Source organism: Mus musculus, chromosome 6, assembly GCF_000001635.26.
Source record: "Mus musculus strain C57BL/6J chromosome 6, GRCm38.p6 C57BL/6J".
In the NCBI taxonomy this organism is placed as follows: Eukaryota; Metazoa; Chordata; class Mammalia; order Rodentia; family Muridae; genus Mus; species Mus musculus.
In genome coordinates, this window is record NC_000072.6 from 82,117,250 (window position 1) to 82,136,826 (window position 19,577).

The 19,577-nt window shown below is 43.7% G+C and overlaps 1 long non-coding RNA gene across 1 annotated transcript; it reads left to right on the forward strand.

Annotated features, from left to right (window-relative positions):
* The first annotated feature begins 2,499 nt into the window (after nucleotides 1–2,499).
* On the forward strand, nucleotides 2,500–8,823 carry Gm40381. The gene is made up of 2 exons (XR_869194.2): nucleotides 2,500–2,885; nucleotides 8,645–8,823. It is a non-coding gene; the product is annotated as a predicted gene, 40381 (long non-coding RNA).
* The last annotated feature ends 10,754 nt before the right edge of the window (nucleotides 8,824–19,577 follow it).

The window sequence follows — 19,577 nt, forward strand, 5'->3', positions numbered from 1 at the left end:
ATCTGATTCCCCTTCCTTGCTGGCACTGACAACAGTTGTTTTTTTTTTTTTTTTAATCTCTAATCTTTATTAATGTTAACTCTCAGACCACACATCCCACACCAGTGTAAGTTACAGAATGGCTACAAAAAATTTAAAGAGAGAGGAGAGTCAGGGAGGGTCTGACTCAGAGACAGAGCAGCTCTGGGGCCCAGGCGGTTGAGCTTAAGGAGTTGATTCTCTTGCAGAGGCACAGAGCCCTGAAGGTAGGGCACAAGAGATAGCCTTGGTCAGATGGTCAAATGGACCAAGGGAACACGATTTGAATGGACTGCATCAAACAGTGGTGACCAGCCCCAGTCAAGCTGAAAGCCCAGGGACTCCTAATAAGAAGTTCTCTGTTAGCCCCTAGAAGGATGGACAGATGGGAGATTGTGGGGACCATCACCATAGCAACAGGGTGTATTTCCTCTTTATGGGGTCCAGATGAGAATGTTATCCTCTGCTTGGGTCTAATGTATTCAAAAAGTTTTTAGATCTGTTTTATTTTTTCTGATATGATTTCAGTATGTCCATCTGCTCATATGTTCCCAATCTTCTCCACATGTTTATAGGTGCTATGTTTTTTATTTTCACAACTAACCTATGGGTCTGTGCCCCATGGGTGGTGCTGGGTAGGCAGTGGTGTCTATGTGCACAGAGACACTATCGTTTTCCCCAGAATATGTACTCACAGTGGAACCAAAGGCTGGCCAGTAAAATGGCATCATCACCCAGGACAGGGCACACCCTGAAGGTCGCTCACAGGACTTGGAGTAACTTAGAGCCGCGCACAGCCTGCTCTTTCCTGTGGCCATGCTCTACAGATTTAGATCAGTAACCGAGTGTTATGACCCAAGAATTCATACCTTTCTGCTCACCCCCTGAGTGCTTTATGTCCATAATCAGGCCTGTGGACTTAACCTTGAAGTCCTTGCTTCATCAGTTCTATCTTTGGGAGGGTTAATGAGCCCAGACCTATGCTATAACTCACATGATTCTAGAAAAAAAGGTTCAAGAGCCCAGGGGGCTTTGGTGTCCGGATAAAATGCCTATTAAGGACTAACTGGTATTGCTGCTCTTTTGAAGTTCCCTGTACCTGGCACTTCATGCATCTAATGAACCCTCTGGTTTTAGCAAATGCAGGGAGTTGGTCCCCTCAGCTCCCTTGTCAGACATGAGAACAGAAGGTGCTGTGTGGCCAACCCACCCCATCATTGATTTTCCCAACTAGGGAACTCTGGACATTGAAGAGGGGAGCTGTTAACGATTGTATCAGGAAATAGACACAAGTTTAACTGTGCAGACAAAGCAGGGTACCTGTGGATCTCGTCGTTTCTCTCAAAGCATTGCCTCCCTCAAGGTAGCCCTTGAATTACTTGAATGTATCGATCATAGCAGGATCTATTGAGAATGTTCTTCCCTCAGAGCCTTACAAAAGCTTTAATTCATTCTGGTATTTGATCAAATGTCTGGCTTTATGTATGACTCTATTTTCTTTTATAGTCTGTTTTATTACTCTGTGTGTATACATAGAGCAATAATATATATGTGTATTAAAAACACACAGAATTGAACACCAAATAATATGAGATGAGGGTGCTGGAAGGATGGATCAGTGGTTAGGGTGCTTGATGCTCTTGCAGAGGACCCAGATTTGGTTCTCAGCTTCCATGTGAGGCTGCTCACTTGAAACTCCAGAGAGCCAATGCTCGTCAAATTGTGAGCCCAAGCAAACCCTTATTTTCTCCCGGTGCGCTCCTCAGCTCTTTTGTCACACCAATAACAAAGTAACAAATACAGCGGGACTTCAATGGGCTTACTGTCCTGGCTCACTTGTACCCCACCCACCACACTAGCAAGAACTAGACAGTTCTAATTAGCTTTGAATCCTCTAGGAGAAAGGAGGGCCACAGACTGTCTCTGTTTCTAAATCTTGTTGGGGGGCGCTACAGTAAGCTTTAACTCACCACAAGTCGGTGCTAAGCAGGTTCCATGACTGGAGTGGCAAAGTCTATGTGTGGCACCTCTCTGCAAGCTATTCAGGTTGCTCTGAGGACGTTCAGAATTCCAGGCTCTGCCTGAAACACCACGCAGAATGCTTGTTTACAGCACCTACTCTGTGCCGCCATCTTCCGGTCTGGTACTGCTTAGAGTGTAAAGGCTGGGTCCTTCCAAGGACAGCCTGCTCTTAGCCCGAGAGAGATGGCTTTCTGTTCAGCAGTCCTGACCGGACTGGACCACAGAGAACTTTGTGAGGAAGCTCTAGGAACTTCACCAGTCTGTGCTGTCTGTCTGTCATTGCGGGGAGGCTCCAAGCCATTAATCCTAACCTCAGGTGGCACAATTTTATGTCAAAACACTTGACATAACTTTATGGTTTCGCCCCCCCCCCCCCCCATTCAATTTGAAAACTCTGGGTAGCTGAATAAACATTTTCTTTATAAGCAGATGAGAGATCGCCCTCTGCTGGGCGGACTCACAACTGCTGCCCACATTTAGGAAGAAAAATCAGCGTCCACATTTGATTTTGAGGAAGAAAATAATGTTCGCCTTTGGCTTAAAAATAGCGTTATTTTACAATGGATCTGCTCCTAGGATAAATTCTCTAGGAGCCTCTTCCTCTTTCGGGCTTTCCTTTATCCTTTACAGAGGGGTCAGCTGAGTGTTGGCATTCCATTACGACAACCCCAGAGCAGGCTATTATTGTCAGCTCTCTAGATGCTGTGATGCTAAACCCAGATGAAGAGTCACCAGGTGGGGGGCAAGGCTTTACTTGGTTCTCCAGTGGAGAAGTTTGGTACATTTGGACTCTGGACAGCTTCACACAGACGGTTGCTGCTTTCTTTGCCACTGCATTTTAAAAAGTAATGTATTGTTTATTATTTATTTACATGTATGTGTGTGAATATGTGCATATGCGAATGCAGTGCTCATAGAGGCCAAAAGACACCAGGAGTCTGAAACTGGAGTTATTGGTGGTTGTGGTCCCTTGGTATGGGTGTGGGGACTAGGCTGCAGTGCTCTGGAAGAGTCATCCATTCCAGACCCAGACTTCCACAACATTTTGAAAATTTAATTTTATTTGTGTGTGTGTGTGTGTGAGTGAGTGTATGTGAGCATTCATGTATGTAAGTGTGTTTCTGTATATGTGTGTGTGACTGTGTGCATATCTCTCTGTGTGTGCATGTGAGTGTGTGCATCTCTCTCTCTCTCTCTCTCTCTCTCTCTGTGCTGGCTCAGGTGTCATTCCTTAGGCAATATCGATCTTGGTTTTGTTGTTGTTTGAAACTGTGTTTCTCACTGTCCTAGAACTTGCCAAGTAGATTAGGTTAGCTCACCAGTGAGCTCCAGAGATCCACCTGTCTCTGTTTCCACAGTGCTGGGATTACAAATGTCACTCTTTTCAACATGTTGGCTCTACGGATTTAACTCGTGCCCTCATGCTTGTGAAGCAATGGAGCCATCGGTCCATCCTTTGGTTGGCTTTCTTTATGGTAAATTTTCACAATGAGTTTCTACCTTAGTGTTTCTTGCTAAATCCTTAAAAGTCGGTCAAGGTTTGTGTTGGACCTCTTCTTGTCTGTGGACTCAAGGATGCACATAACACATACTTTGTGAATGAAAAAAGAAGGAAGGATGTGACTTCTCCTAGGTATGGCAGAAGAGAAATTTTATTGTAGATATGAGGGGAGAGCAGAGCCAGATCAGAGACATCTGGGAGAGTCCAAAATGAATGTGACCAGTCTGATCTGGACCATACGAGGAGAGGGGGAAGGGGAGGAAAAGCGGAGAAGTGGAAGGGAGAATACCTGCTGACCATGATGGGTAGTCTGGGCCAAAAGAATAATGGGTAGATCAAAATGAGCCAAAATGGCTGAGTTACGTAGGGAGGGGCAGCTGAGGGAAGGCAGCCAGCCTCTCTGGGTTGGGAAGTTTAGGGTAGGAGGTGAGGTATGCCAGCCATACCCTGTAGGAATGCAGGAAAAACCTAGCTGCCAGCTCGGTTTTGATGTGTTAATGGGCACCAGTTAGTCATTTGTCCCAGGTTTGAGACCTAACATTTTGTACATGCCAAATTAATTAATTAACAAGTACAAGAACCACAGTTCTTTCTCTGGATTAGATGATATCTTGCTGATGCCAGAGAGTTTTATTATTAGGCAGTAAGATTTTTTTTTAAAGTTATCATAGGAATGGCCTGATTCTATGCCAAAAGAGGATGCTGAGATTTTCTTCATGTGGGAGGCAGTAGATCCTGGGGAGAAATCCTAGGATGTGACCCTTCTGTGAATCCTGGGGAACACAGAGAGTCTTGGCAGAAGAGCAGAAGAGTCCTTCAACTAAAAGTGTAAAATAAGGCAAAGCTTCTGGGAAAAGTAAAAGACTGTCCTTTGGGAAAAAGAGGATCTGTTGTTCATCAGGGCTGCTTAGAGGGACTCCTTCCTTCAATACGCATAGACAAAGAAGGTACCTTCGCCAGTGCAGCGGGATAGGATATTAACCTTGTCTTTAAAAGCAAATAGTGATGCCGAGAGATGGGCTGTGTAGAGGCAAAGTTTCAGGGCATCCTAGAGACCCTTAGAAGTCACCAGTGCTATCCTGGTGGCCCGGGGCTTCTGCGTGTGCTCTGCGGAAGCAATGACTGTTAAGCATTTCAGGATGGGTGGGAGGAATCCAGAATTAGGCGCTTTATTTTTGGTAGAAGAATGGGATTAATAGAGAAGGGACCAAGAAAGACCCTGTGTGAGGAGGGAGACGTCAGATAGGGAACCATGACAGACCAAAGAAATTGACTCTACCAAAGGTTAATTTGGCACGCCAATAAGTTCTACTGGGGGAGGGTTAGTGACAGGAGCACGCAGGACTCAAATCTAGCTGCATTGCTGGAAGAGCTACTTTAGTACAGGTAACAGCTCGGGAAGCTGTAACCCTGGAGTCCTCGGCTTGACTTGTCGGCAGCGTGGCATGTCTGAGAACTGCTCTCAGACTCAGCTGGTCAGTGTCTCCCTCTCCCAGCATTTGCTTTCTGCTTTGGTAACTCTGGATGGAGGTGTTCTGGGGACTGTTTCGCCAACTTGACACAAGCCAGAGTCATCTAGGGAGAGGGAACTCAACTGAGGAACTGCCTTCATCGGATTGGCCTGTAGACAAGACTATGACGCATTTTCTTGATTAATTATTGCTGTAGGTGGGCTCAGACCACTGTGGATGGTACCATCCCTGGGCAGGTCATTCTCTATTGTATAAGGGAGCAGGCTGAGCAAGCCATGAGGAGTAAGCCAGTAAGCCATGCTCCTCCATGGCCTCTGCTCCACCTTCTTATTCTGAGTTTTTGCCATCCACACCCCTCAAGGCTTGATTCTGTGCAGGGGCTGTGGGAGAATCAGGCAGGGGTGAGCCTTGGTGTGGGTGGAGGGCTAAGGGATAATCAGATGATAGTCTAGCTTTTTGTTTTTGTGTTTTTAAGTAGAATTAGCCAATAACCAGTCCCATCTTGAATCAGGAGAGCAATCTTGCCTAGAGACAGAGATTTGGGATATATAAGCATGTAATTTATATTCAAACATTGGAGTTTTATCTCCAATTGCTTAGATCATGCTTAGAAAATGCTGTCTGTAGAGTGTGTGTCTGTTTCTGTGCATACATGTGTTTGTGCATGTATGTGTGCACAGAGGATCAGATATCTTCCTCTTTTCTGCCTTGGCTTTAAAGGCAGGGTTTCACTGAATTTGGAGCTCACCAGCTGGCTATGCTGTCTGGCCAATGAGACCCAAGGATCTGTCTCTCCAACCCTCAGCACTTAGGTTACAGGCAAGTGCCATCATGCTTGGCATTCTATGTGCATGCTGGGATCGGAACTATTATCTGTATGCTTATAAGACTCTATGCACGTTACCCACTGAACCACCTCTAGGCCCCATGGCTTTTACATTTATAATTCTGTGAAGCAGAAGCAGAACCAGAGTCTTTAACAAGAGCACACCCCTGAAGTCTTGGGTTTCTATACCCAGCTATATATTCTCTTCAGATGGTTTCTCTTCCTCTCATAGCTGTCTCACTCAGTTTTTCAAAAGCAATTTGACTATGACGTCTTTATAAATCACTCAACTTTGTTTTGAAAACACACATTCTCAGTATCAAGTATTTAACTGCAGTGCACATAAAAGAACAGGTAAAGTTGGAAGAGGAACAAATATTTTTTTTAAGGTAAAGTTCACCCAGGGTGTGCAAGGGACCAGGGACATTCCATAGAACTAATCACAAAGCCTGAGTGTGAGTCTAGAGACAATGGAGATTATTGGTTTGCCAGCTGATTAACCAAAACTATATTAACAGAAGTACTTCTTAAAATTTTATCTATCTATCTACATATCTATCTATCTATCTATCTATCTATCTATCTATCTATCTATCCACCTACTCTATCTATCTATCTATCTATCTATCTATCTATCTATCTATCTATCTATCTATCCACCTACTTTATCTGTCTATCTATCTATCTATCTATCTATCTATCTATCTATCTATCTATCTATCTATCCACCTACTCTATCTATTCACCTACTCTATCTATCTATCTGTCTGTCTATCTATCTATCTATCTATCTATCTATCTATCTATCTATCTATCTATCCACCTACTCTATCTATCCACCTACTCTATCTATCTATCTATCTATCTATCTATCTATCTATCTATCTATCTATCTACATATCTATCTATCTATCTATCTATCTATCTATCTATCTATCTATCCATCTACTCTATCTATCCACCTACTCTATCTATCTATCTATCTATCCACCTACTCTATCTATCCACCTACTCTATCTATCTATCTATCTATCTATCTATCTATCTATCTATCCATCTACTCTATCTATCCATCTACTCTATCTATCCACCTACTCTATCTATCTATCTATCTATCTATCTATCTATCTATCTATCTATCTATCTATCTATCCACCTACTCTATCTATCTATCTATCTATCTATCTATCTATCTATCTACATATCTATCTATCTATCTATCTATCTATCTATCTATCTACATATCTATCTATCTATCTACATATCTATCTATCTATCCATCTACTCTATCTATCCACCTACTCTATCTATCTATCTATCTATCTATCTATCTATCTACATATCTATCTATCTATCTACATATCTATCTATCTATCCATCTACTCTATCTATCCACCTACTCTATCTATCTATCTATCTATCTATCTATCTATCTATCTATCTATCTATCTATCCACCTACTCTATCTATCTATCTATCTATCTCTCTCTCTATCTATCTATCTATCTATCTATCTATCTATCTATCTATCTATCTATGTGTGTATGTGCATGCACACCCAGGAAAGCCATGGGAGGACTCTCAGAAGTTGATCCCTTCTACCGTCTTATAGAATTTAGGGATGGCCTTTTCCAGCTGAGCCATCTTGCTGACCCAAAATAATTTCTATAATGTACATTTAGTGACTAGATATTTAGCTTTTGTTTTAAATTCCACGTTTTGTTTTGTAATATCAATCTTTAAGATAAAACAAAACAAGGTAACCTCCAAGACTATTAGAATTAATTTTGATCCTTTTTAAAATTCAGTTAGGCACAAGGAGTCCACTTAAAAAAATGGTACCCTATATTAAAATGTTACAGCAAGTCTTGGTGACTCAGAACAAATGCTGTAATCAGAAAAACATTGGCCTTTCTAATTGTTTCCAAGAATCTTTGTTTGCTTTACTTTATTCATTATTTATCTAATGGATATGTGTACAGGAGCCACAGTCTGTACTTGGAATTCAAGGCAACTTTTGGGAGTTGGTTCTGTCCATCCTGTGGGTCTGGGGGATGGAACTCAGGTTGCCAGGCTTGGCAGCAAGCACCTTTCCCCACTGAGCCAGCTCACTTTTCCCCAATCAAATACACAGGTTATGCCTACTAATTAGACTGCTGGGTTTCTAAGTCATGCCTTTGTGTCAGCTCAGCATACATCAGCAGCTGAGTCATACAGTGAGCAGCTCAGCCTTCCAGGTGACCCTGCCTCTGCCACACCAGCTGATTGTGACTCACAGCAGACAGCTGGTCTGCTAAAAACTCTCCAGCTTCCTCATCCTGGCCTCTTGTTTCCTTTTCACAGACTAGAAGGAATAAGATATGAGAGCCAGGGAGATGACCCAGCAAACATAAAGCCCAGTGTTCAATTACCAGTACTCATGTACGGTCGGGCAGGTCAGTGGGCACGTGTCATCCCAGCACTTGGGAAGAAGGTGCTCACTGTCAGTCAGTCTAGCCAAATTGATGAGTTCCAGGTCCAGTGAGAGATTCTGTGTCAACCTTTACACACACATTACAACACACACACACACACACACACACACACACACACACACACACACATTCACATGCACACATATGGACACACACTCACACACATATAGACAGGACAATCTGCATGCCATTGCTATGCTAAGTTAAATGCTTGTTCCAGTGGGACCTCTCACCTACTATCTTTGGTTTACATGATAGTAGAAAGTTTTGTTCTTACATTCCCTTGTATTTCCCTTAACCCCCTTCTGCCTTCTCTCTTGTTCCCTGACAGGTCAAGCCAGGCTTGGTGGCTCACTTGCTCTCCCTGCTGTCTGCCAATCCAGATATAGGACTCTTCTCCTTCTCCAGCACCATGTCTGTCTGTACCACCATGCTTCCAGGCATGGCGATAATGGGCTGAACCTCTGAACCTGTAAACCTACCCACAATTAAATGTTGTCCTTAATAAGAGTTGCATGGCCTTGGTGTCTCTTCACAGCAATAGAAACCCTAACTAAGACACACCTCTTGCGTATTTCCATCTCTTTTATCCTGTACTAGTGAGAAAGCTCCTCCCTCTGAATATGAAACATTGTCTCAGAAGTTGGCTCTACATAGAATAAATCTCAATGAAGAATAGAATAAGCTTTTGGATATCCTATGATATTTGTCATAGCTGGGGAGAAATACTCAGCCTTAGTAATTATTAGAAAGATGCAAATTAAAGCTGCAGTAAGTTATCTTACACAGTCAAATGGTATTCGATCAAAGTAGTGAAAGTGGTAGGAATACCAGGGAGAGAAGGGAACGCTTGTATCAGTAAAGCATTGGTGGGAGTGCACATCGGAAAAGCCACTATGGAAGACAGCATGAAGTCTCCTCAGGAAAAACAGAACTACCATTTGATTCTATAATCCCACGTATGGGTGTATATAAAATAAACTATAACCATTATGTCCAATGTATTTGCATATCACAGAACAATTGCGGCCATATTCATGCCTTACACTTACTCAAAATAAAAACACAGTAAACATTTTTAAAAGGTATTTTTTAGCAGTGTACATGCGTGTGTCTGTGCACTTGTGTGTGCAGTGACCCTGGAGGCCAGAAGGGAGCACAAGATCCCTCAGAGATGGAGTTAAAGGCATCTGTGGGCTGCTGGGCATGGGTGCTAGAACTGAACTCTTGGGTTCTCTGGAGAGTTGAGTTGTATGTGCTCCTGGCTGATGAGCCTTCTTTTCAGACCCATAAAATTAAGAAATAAATTTCTATGTTTTATGTTTCAGCATAAAAAGACAGATGAATGAATTGATGGGTATGTTAGGTTGACTTGATCATCTTTTGATTTATACATGTACATAGCATCTCTGAACATGCAGACATATGTGTATATAAACTGTCAGAGAAAATGTTATATATATTTACTTCTTGTAAATTCATATATGTATAAATATGTAAAATTTTTAAACCACATACATTTACATAATTATATATATATGTATATATATGTATATATACATACATATATATACATATATATGTATATATGTATATATATATATATATATATATATATATATATATATATATAGAGAGAGAGAGAGAGAGAGAGAGAGAGAGAGAGAAGAGAGAATCATTATGAAGCTCTAACTAGCCTGGAATTTGTTATCAACTGTAGACTAGGCTATCTTCAAAGTCTCAGAAATCTGCCTGCCTCTACATCTTGAGTGGTGGAATTAAAGTCATGTGCCACTGCACCTGGAAAAAAAATTTTTATTAGGTATTTTCCTCATTTACATTTCCAATGCTATCCCAAAAGTCCCCCCTCCCCTACCCATCCACTCCCACTTTTTGGCCCTGGTGTTCCCCTGTACTGGGGCATATAAAGCTTGCAAGTCCAATTGGCTTCTCTTTCGAGTGATGGCCGACTAGGCCATCTTTTGATACATATGCAGCTAAAGACACGAGCTCCGGGGGTACTGGTTAGTTCATATTGTTGTTCCACCTATAGGATTCCAGATCCCTTTAGCTCCTTGGGTACTTTCTCTAGCTCCTCCATTGGGGGCCCTGTGATCCATCCAATAGCTGACTGTGAGTATCCATTTATGTGTTTGCTAGGCCCCGGCGTAGTCTCACAAGATACAGCTATATCAGGGTCCTTTCAGCAAAATCTTGCTAGTGTATGCAATGGTGTCAGCATTTGGAGAAGAATTTTTAAAAAAGAAACACGGGAAAATTTTTTTTTCATAGCCTCTTTCACCCCATCTCCATCCTGGAAGCAGAGTTCACTAGCAGGCTAGTAGCGAGGAACTTTCCCTGACGTGCCCCATGGAAACAATCCGGCATGGTCTGCTGCACTGTGTATACAGGAAATGTCACTTACAAATGTTTTCGTTTAATGGGCACTCACAGCCTTGTGTGGTAAATGCGGGCAGACCTTCTGGAACACAGTCAGGGCTTCCCACTCAGGGGCTTGGAATGCGTCTCTTAGTGCTTGGCGGGGATGCCAAGGTGACATTTTCTCTACCGAGGAGCTTCCCCTAAGACTGAGTAGTGAATAACCTTAGGATTTAGAAATCCTCCATCTTGGGGTACTTCCAGATGACCTGGAGTCAGTCTGTCCAAGAGAGATCTATCCATCTGGGTTCACTCTGCACTCTCCACAGTAGTTGAAGCCAGCCTTTCCCTCTTCTATAGAAGGAAGGTTACCTCCGTACTCCAGAGCTGTTGAGTGCAGCATTTGAACATGGCTTTATTTTGAACAGGGCTTAAAAACATTTGTTTTTGTGGTGCAGGGGAGTGAACCCAGGGCCTTGTGCATGCTGGGTGAGCCCTACCACAGCTGCACCCTCAGTCAAGAGAGATTTCTTAGGCACAGTAAGATAGCCCTAAATGTGATAAAATAAATACAATCTAAAGAGCTTTTTAATTAAGATTTCATTTTAAGATTAGATGTTCATCATCTGGTTACAGTGATGCATGCCTTTAATTCCAACACTTGGGAGGCAGAGGCAGAAGGATCTCTCTGTGAGTTCAAGACCAGCCTGGTCTACGGAGTGAGTTTCAGGATGGTCAGAGCTACATAGTGAGACATTGTCTCACCTCACCACCACCCCCATAGACATTTGTCTTATATACATTTTTAGTATATTTTGTTGGATTATTTTGTATTATTGTAACCTCTGATATGTTTGGGATGCAGAACAATTTCACAGCCCTGAAGATGACTTCCTGTATTCCTTTATAGTTGCAGTTACACCCAGCAGAGCCTCTAGCCACAGCTTATATCCTTCCCTCTACAGACTATTGTTTCCAAAGTGATACACATGTAAACCATCTAGTGTGTGCCTTTGGATCCTGCTAGATTGATGTAGTGTCTTTGAAATAAACTTGAATCTACCTATTATCAACAGCGTTTTCCTCTTTCTAGTTGTGTAGTACTCTACCATAGATATACTATGGTCTGTTGTTATACTCACATAGAGAAGGAGATAGGTTTAATGCTTACTTCTATAGTTGTCAGGGATTAAAAAAGAAACAAACCAGGATTGGTATTCATGGTTGCTGACTCAGAATTCTCAGCGAGGCATGCAGAGGACCAACGGGGATTGGACAGATACCCATCTCTGGAGAAATTGGTTAAGTCTGTGGGGATGAAGTGTGTGGAGACTGGTTCAGTTTGGGAATGTAGCCAATCTATGGCCAGACATAAAACGTTACTGGAACATGAGTGATGATGGTAGATCAGGCAGGCCCATGGTGGTAAAAGACTATGGGGACCTGGTCATGAACATCTTTCTAGATGGCCACCCTGCCTTCACTCCTCAGTCTTCAGAGCTGGACTGCAAACTGGGTTTCATGGAAGCAATGGTGCCCCTTCCATGTCTGATGGTGGCTAACAAAGGGTTGTGGTGACTGCCATGAGCACGGAGCTCTTCTCGCCCCATGACTGGCTCAGTTTCCTTTGCAAGGACCTAGATTCCAAGGGAAGATCGAATGCTTGTAACTTAGTCCTAAAATGGTTTGAGCATTTTGCTTGCAGATCATGTATGAATCTCTCTTTTTTTTCTTTCTGTAAAAACCAAAGCTTTTTTTTTTAATTTTTAATTTCTCACTAAATATTTCATTTTCCTGTCTAAGACATTTTTCTGATCGGCATAGGACTGCCTTCACAAAACATTCTTTCTAGCCAGTGCACAATGGATTGAAGCCAGGCTTCCCCCAGCCCCTCCTGTCACTCACACATCAATCACATGCATCAAACAGAGCTTCCCTCTGCTGAAAATCTTAAAGCCAAGCAAACCGGGGAGAAAGGAAAGCATCGTGGAACAGGTTCAGACGCACACTGGCTTTGTTTTTAGAAAGGGGAGGGGTGCTTTAGGGGGCTACCTTAGGCATGGGAAGAGTAGGCAGGGTGCAGCCATAGCCTTCCACCATAACAGCGGGGCATGCTCTTTCATATACATAGGCCTCTATGGAGAGTCTGTTGGAAAGAAGAATCTCAGTGTTGAAAAAATAAAACCAGGCTCTGCCAGCCGTGGCCTGAGCCAGAGGTCGCTGCTTTGTGTGTGGCGGCTGGTCTCACTGCTGTCGGGATGTCTGGCTTTATTTCAAGAATACTTCTTATGTTGAAAGGTTTTATATTACTCCGGGATCTACTATAAACATAGATATATGTGTATATGTATGTGTGTATGTGTGTATGTGTGTGTGTGTGTGTGTGTGTGTGTGTGTGTGTGTGTGTGTGTATGTATATATCTCCTAGTGTGTCTCCTAGGGATACATATACTTATATATTTCTAGATTATTGTCCTTTTTATATTTGGAAATTTTTGTGATTAGTTTTTAATTGGATTATTTTTGAGATGGGATCTCACTATGTAGCTCTGAGTGATCTTAATTTCACTACGTAGACCAGGCTGGCCTCAACCTCGGGTGCCATCAACCATTATTATTATTATTATTATTATTATTATTTGACAAGTTCATATATGTATATTATGCATTGATTACCTCTCCCCTTACCTTCTTTTACCTTGCCTCACCCCATTTCTATCAACACCTTTGAGACAGGGTCTCATTGGCCTAGACTCACCAACAGACTCAGATGACTTTGAGGCCCAGGAATGCTGTCTCTGCTGATGTAGTACTGGGATGGCAGTGCTTGCCACCATGCTTGGCTTTATTTTGGTTTTTAAATATGGGTTCTGGGAGAGCAAACTCAGGCTCTTCTGCTTGCAAGGCAAGCACTTTACTGACTTGGCCACCTCCCCAGCCCCTGCCACTAGGTTTTTAGTTTAAAATATTGAATTAATTATGCTCATGACCTACATTTCATTTTCTTAATAAAGTGGCTAAAAAATGATCCTTTGTCACATACCTGAGTCCTTCAGTCCCAACACCAAACCCTGTCACTGCGCCTGCTCTCACCACTCTTGTCTCTGTCTCTTGATTCCGGTCACATTTCTGCCCTCGCCTTCCAGATTGTTCTCTTTCAGGTAACCATATTAACCCTGAAAAAGTTAATAAGGCATCTGGGATGGGGTCTCGAGTGTTTTAACTTACAAAGTCTGCTGCCAGATGGCAGCGAATCTGACCTGCGTCACTTTGGAAAATATAAAATCAATCACTTTGGGCCAGGGAGAGGACTTGGTCAGCAAAGCACTCTCTTCAGCAGCGTGCGTACCCAGATTCAATCCCTGCCACCCGCTTAAAGTGGGGGTGGTGTTGTGTACCTGTAACCCCAGCCCTGGGGCAGTGAGGACAGAATCCTGCACCTCTCTGGGCAGCCAGTCAGCCAAAGAGTGAGTGCCATGTTTAGTGAGAGACCCAGACTCAAATACTGTGGAGAGCAATAGGGTATGACACTTAAAGTTGCTCTCTGGCCTCTGCATGTGCACACAGGGTCAAGTGTACCCATGTGTACACCACATGCATACACACACACACACACACACAGACACACACACACACACACACGCATGCACAGAGAGATAGGTGCACATAGGCAGAGGCACACAGACAGACAGACAGACAGACAGACAGACACAGAGAGACAGAGACAGAGAGTGGGGCACACAAAGACAATAATTTTAAAAAGAAATCTATGATTTCTTCCAATAGCCTCAAATGGGCTGCAGGCTGTGGGCCTGAGAATTTTGCAGCCATGTATTTGCCTTCTTCAGTCACCCAAGACCCTAACATTTCCTTTGCACAATGTGTCTAAGGCAGAGGACCCCAAGCAGCTTGAATCAGAAAACAACATCAATACAAGGGAGGAAGACAGGAAGAGGACTGTCCACCAGCACAGGTTCTGAGGATTCAATCTGTCCCCTGGGGATGAGAGACTGTTTCCAGAGCAGCCTTAGCACCTGCTCAGCAGCCTCTTCCAGGGGAAATGTGAGGCTGAAGCTCTGAAGGACCCGAGTCGGAAGTAAGCTCTGTCATTTCTGGTGAGTGTTGTCAGACCGTGCTTATGAAAGCTCATGGCTCTCTGGCGGGAATAAAATGACTGTCAGGTAAAGCCCCTTACGGCTGCATCAACGTTTGGCCCTTGGTAGCACTCGGAATATTTCTGTAGCAGCACACAAGACATTCTACGTTATTTCAACTGAAGCCAGTTCTTGTACTCAAATGCAAATTAGCTCCACTCCTGCAGTTTCCCATCTGGGGCCCCCACCCCAACATTTCCAACAATTTCTGATAATGCAAGTGGTTTGTCTTTGAGCCACTTCACTTTGGTTTTTCTCTCTCAAGGCAGGCTCTTTTATTTTGTATTGTGACTCGTGTGTGGGGGTGGGGTGGGGTGGGGGGAGCACACATATGTTTAAGTGTCTGCAGGCCAAGGCGGGCTTCCACCGTCCATCACTTTTTTTGAGACAGGGTTTCTCACTGGCCTGGAACTCCCCACCAGTAGGCTATGTTGGCTGGCTCTGAAGTTCCAGGGACCGCCTGTTCCTCCCCAATGCTGGGGTAGCATGGCTTTTTCCACATAGGTTTTGGGTCTTCCCCGAACTCAGATTCTCAGGTTGGCAAGGCAACAACTGACACATCTACTCAGCCTGGTACCATCATTTGTTTGTTTGTTTGTTTGTTTGTTTGTTTGTTGAACTAGCCAAGGAATCCCTTGCTTAGTGAACACAGCGAGCTCTCATTCCAGTTAAATCCTGTTACTGTGATCAAATACTCTGACCAAAAGCAACCCAAAGGAAGAAAGAGTTGATGCGGCTTACATTTCCAGGTCACAGTTTGTCACCGAGAGAAGTGGGGGGAGAAACTCAAGCTTTACGAACTGGAAGCCTTGAACTGAAACCAGGGAGGCTGATTTGCCAGCTCGGCTCATACTCATTTAGCTTTCTCATGCAATCCGGGAATGCTGTTGCCCGCAGTGGGCTGGGCCCTCCTGCATGCATCCTTTACCAGCCAAGACCATCCCCCACAGAAATGCTCAAGGGCCAGTCTCATCTAGGCAATTCCTCAATGGAGGGTTTCCTCTCAGATGACTCTGGGCTGTGTCAAGTTGACAATTAAAGCTAACTGGGACAGTGTCCAACAAATATTTGTTTAGTGAATAAACACCGGAGTTTATCTACACTTGAATTAATAGCTTAGTACATTTTTCTCCCTTGGTTCGTTGTTCATCCTGTGGCTTCTTGATGTTTCTCCACTTTCGTCTTTGTCTACACATCCTTATCTCCCTCTTGTCTTACAGCAGATGATGGATACCCCCTGAACATGGCAAGTGTTCTCCCTCTTCAGCTTCTGTCCTCAGGCTCTTCTCTCTCCTGGGATGCCCTTCCGGTCCCCCTCTCTTATGCACTCCACTCATCCGTTGCTGCTCAGTCTAAATACTGTCTACCCTGTTGGGTTTCCGATGTCATTTCCTCAATTGATATTAATTGCTTGTCCTGTTGTAGTCCGGAGTTATTTCTATTACAGAAATTACAGCACCAAGTTGCAGCCGTTTATTTTACGGAAGTGTTTTCCATAGCCTAGTGAATCTTAACCCAGATGGCACTGCAAAACCACTCGAAAATGTGCGTATGAGGGCCTCGCTTCCATTTGTATCAGTTACCAGGGAAAAGACCTATCAAATGTTAAATTGATTACCAGAGGGAGCAACGGCTGTTGCAGTGGATTAGGTTATAAAAAGCATTACAGCGCTTTGAGGACACGAGCTATTAGGATCATAAATATCTGTCAAATATTCATTGCAAAGCGGGCTAGATGACTCTGGTGATTAGCATATCTGTAAGGCAGAGTAAATATATTCTGAGTCATAGTCTATCTTATTTTTATTTAGTCAAGATTGTAGTTGTAATCATTTGAAGTCCTTTACTTAGACTTCCTGGCCCTTGAATGGAAGGGTACATTTTTCTCAGCATCGTGTCCTGAACCTATCATGGTGCCAGGCTGCTGGAGGCGCTCAGAACATGCCTATTGACTAAACTGAATTGACTGTATTTCTACCTGCCTCTCGCAAATTATTGTGTTTAACAGTAGAAAAACAGAGCTTACAAGGCATAAAACGCTGGGAGGATGGGATTGCCAGCAGCTGTTCTGATCGTGAAAGGCAGAACAGACTTCCTAAAGACCACAGTCAGGCCTTTACGTAAGGCCCTGCACAGAACAGACTTCCTAACGACCACAGTCAGGCCTTTACGTAACGACCACAGTCAGGCCTTTACGTGAGGCCCTGCACAGAACAGACTTCCTAACGACCACAGTCAGGCCTTTACGTAAGGCCCTGCACAGAACAGACTTCCTAACGACCACAGTCAGGCCTTTACGTAAGGCCCTGCACAGAACAGACTTCCTAACGACCACAGTCAGGCCTTTACGTAACGACCACAGTCAGGCCTTTACGTGAGGCCCTGCACAGAACAGACTTCCTAAAGACCACAGTCAGGCCTTTACGTAAGGCCCTGCACAGAACAGACTTCCTAACGACCACAGTCAGGCCTTTACGTAACGACCACAGTCAGGCCTTTACGTGAGGCCCTGCACAGAACAGACTTCCTAACGACCACAGTCAGGCCTTTACGTAAGGCCCTGCACAGAACAGACTTCCTAACGACCACAGTCAGGCCTTTACGTGAGGCCCTGCACAGAACAGACTTCCTAACGACCACAGTCAGGCCTTTACGTGAGGCCCTGCACAGAACAGACTTCCTAACGACCACAGTCAGGCCTTTACATAAGGCCCTGCACAGAACAGACTTCCTAACGACCACAGTCAGGCCTTTACGTAAGGCCCTGCACAGAACAGACTTCCTAACGACCACAGTCAGGCCTTTACGTGAGGCCCTGCACAGAGGAGGAAGGCGCCTAAACGTGCCGATGGCTTAAGCTGGATTTCGTTGGAAACAGAATGGATGTTGAAGGGAACTGTCTCAGTTATGTGTGTGGACCTAAGTGCCCTCTCTGCCACTTGTGTTGTTTATCACGGTAGTCTCTCACAAAATATCAAATTGTCTATAACAGAGGACCATAGCTGTTGCTATTGGTCAGGCTATAAAATATATTATAGAATTTTGAGAGTATAAGCTGTTAGGACTATAAACTCCGGTCAATTATTCTTTGGGAAGCAGGAAAAATGGGTTATTAACTTATTTTAAGTACCAATGAAAAGGGATATTTTGCCTTAAAATGTGTATACCAATTAGTCTACCTTTCACAAGTACACTTGGTTAACTATCAGTGCCACACAGGCATGCACATACATGCACATACATGCACATGTACTTTTAACCTAGCGTAACATGTGGACTCTTTGTCTTTTTCTGCTCCCTTCTTCCTCACAACTTTTTACATTTTCAAAGCTATTGTTCCTAACCTGTTTGTTTTGTTTTATTTTATTTGTATTTATTTCTATTTTTATTTTATTTTTATTTATCTATTTGTTTATTTTACAAAAGCAGCCTACCTCCCCTCCAATATCAACTAATTTGAATGCCTGTATGCACCGAAGAATGTCAATGAAAATTTTGGAATCTTGGATGAAACAGAAGTCAATGTGCAGCTGCAGAACAGAGCGAGAAGCTGGACAGAGCAGACGGAGGCAGAACAAGGCAGAGCTAAAAGTGATGAATGGTGAGCTAAATCAACTTCTTTCCCTTATAAATTATCCAGTCTGTGGTGTTCAGTTATAGCAACAGAAAATGGACTAAAACAAAGACCTTATAAGGTAGTTGTAATGGGTAAATGTGACAGTGCCCTTTTAATATGTGTCTAGCATTCAGCAAACCACAGCAACAGATAGTGGTAGCTGCATTTCCTGCTATGGTCAGCATCCTACACTGGATGTGAAATGAATGTGGGCCCACAGCTCAGATGGACAGCCAGCAATTTTCTTCTCTTCACAGTCACCTCCTTCCCTTCCCCCTCTCTTTTGAGCAACAGAACTTTCCGTTTTGTCTTGCTCTGTTCTCAACAATCAACAGATTCTTCAGTGTGTGAGGTGTCTGGGGAACATCACTGTCATTCAACAGAGAGCTCACTGTGCTGCCGCCCAATTTCTGACAGGGGTGGGTGGCGTCCCAATCAAGAGCCATTGTCCTCCTCAAGCCCCATTGAAATCACACCAGAATGCTTCTCCTGGGCTGATAGACTTCAGAGCCATGGGGGCGTACATGTTGGGGGGCATCTGATGCCAGGCAGCGTGGAGGTTTTACAGCAGTGACGGGAGCGTCTCTGTGCATCAAAGGAAGGAGCTACTCAGAGAACTGGTCTTTGTTGAGATGCTGAGAGAGCTGTGAATAGCATGGTGATTGCATTCTCCAAGTTTCAGAGAGGCAGAGAGGCAGGCGAGGAAACGCAGAAGGCAGGAGGGCACCATTCAAATGGAACAACAGTGGCACACGGCTCCGACTCTGGCTCCACTGCACCTGTAGGGAACTGCTCTCCCACCACCTTCTGCTGGCCTACCAGCCAGACTACTCATTAGTGAGCTCCAGCCTCAGAGAGAGACAATGCTTCAAAAGAGAAGGTGGAGAGATGGCCAGGTGGCGCAGTAGGTTAGTGTGCTTGCTGCAAAGCCTAATGGCCTGAGCTCAAGCACAGAGACCCACGTTGTGAAAGGAGAGAATCAACCCCTTTCAGTTGTCCTCTGGCGTTCCTAAGTGTATGCTTGTGTGTGCATTCACACACACATAGTGAATAAATAAATTATGTAATTAAAATCAGGTCTGTGTGTGTGTGACTACCTGTCTGCTGTCTGTCTT